This window comes from Frankliniella occidentalis, unplaced genomic scaffold (assembly GCF_000697945.3).
Source record: "Frankliniella occidentalis isolate FOCC.00 unplaced genomic scaffold, Focc_3.1 Scaffold36, whole genome shotgun sequence".
NCBI lineage: Eukaryota > Metazoa > Arthropoda > Insecta > Thysanoptera > Thripidae > Frankliniella > Frankliniella occidentalis.
Window position 1 is genome coordinate 1,318,978 of NW_026267166.1, and position 462 is coordinate 1,319,439.

A 462-nucleotide genomic window follows, 5' to 3' on the forward strand; every position below is an offset into this window, starting at 1 on the left:
CTCCCCGGCCCCCACCTCCTCATCCTCTCGGGGCTGCCACGGGCGCGGCGGGCCGCGCCGCGGACCGGCTGAGGTGGGAGTTGGTGTAGGTGAGGGTGCCCCCGGCGTCAGCTGTGGCGCTGCCGCTGTCATACGTCCCCCTCATGTGTGGGTGACATGGTGAAGAGGACAGGGGCGGGGAGCATTGTGCCGCTTCGTGTGGGTCGGGCCTCGTGCCTCGTGTGTGTACTCCGCTGCTGCTGCCGCTGCAGCGTCCCGTCCTGCATCCCGCTTGACGAAGTTCCTTCGGTTATTTCTGTGTGGCATGGAGGTGGGGGGAGGGGGCGGGGGGAGATGCACCGCCCAACAAAGAAGACGCACCGGCTCTCCTCGCCACGCACCTCCTGGACGCGTGCGGGTCGTGCGGGCCAGGGGAACACCGGGAGCACGCGGGTGCCACGCGGGCCGCGGTGGCGCCCCCCG